Source organism: Halyomorpha halys, unplaced genomic scaffold, assembly GCF_000696795.3.
Source record: "Halyomorpha halys isolate HHAL.00 unplaced genomic scaffold, Hhal_1.1 Scaffold57.1, whole genome shotgun sequence".
In the NCBI taxonomy this organism is placed as follows: Eukaryota; Metazoa; Arthropoda; class Insecta; order Hemiptera; family Pentatomidae; genus Halyomorpha; species Halyomorpha halys.
In genome coordinates, this window is record NW_027110347.1 from 6,218 (window position 1) to 6,929 (window position 712).

The following is a 712-nucleotide window of genomic DNA, read 5'->3' on the forward strand; positions in this document are numbered from 1 at the left end:
TCAGCTGATCTCCAAACAGCTGTTCCAACGTGGACACATCTACGCGGCGCTCTCTTACAGAAAATGATAAATTATTATTGAAATATATTTTATTTTATAAGGATAAAGGAAGGTGAGTGACCCTGAATATTATTATATCTCCATGAGTTTTTTTTTTTCAGCCTAGAATTCTCAAGTTAAAAAAATAACATTAATCATTGCTACAAAATTGTTTAAAAATTACTATAATTGTATTAGTTGTGTAAGTTCTTTCATTAATTTTACTTTACTTTAATTTTAGTATTTTGTGTTTAGTTTTATTTTGTCAATTGAATATTATTTCTGCCGCAAAAAATGAATTCATATTGTACTGTTCTAGCTTATAAATCGTAGCAGCCCTAATAATCAAAGTGTTCCAAACATAAACAAAGCAAACCAACACAAAACAAAGCATATTGTTTACCATTCCACTACGTTATTTTCCAACCGACCGATAGATGTCATCTGGGCGGACCGCATTGGATGTAATTTTCTGAATAAATAAATAAAATAAGAAATAGTATCATCATCATGTAGTATTGTGTCTAATAGTATCATCATATAGTATCATTGTAATAGTATCATCATCATATAGTATCATTGTAATAGTATCATCATAGTAATAGTATCATCATATAGTATCATTGCAATAGTATCATCATCCTATAGTATCATTGTAATAGTATCGTCATCA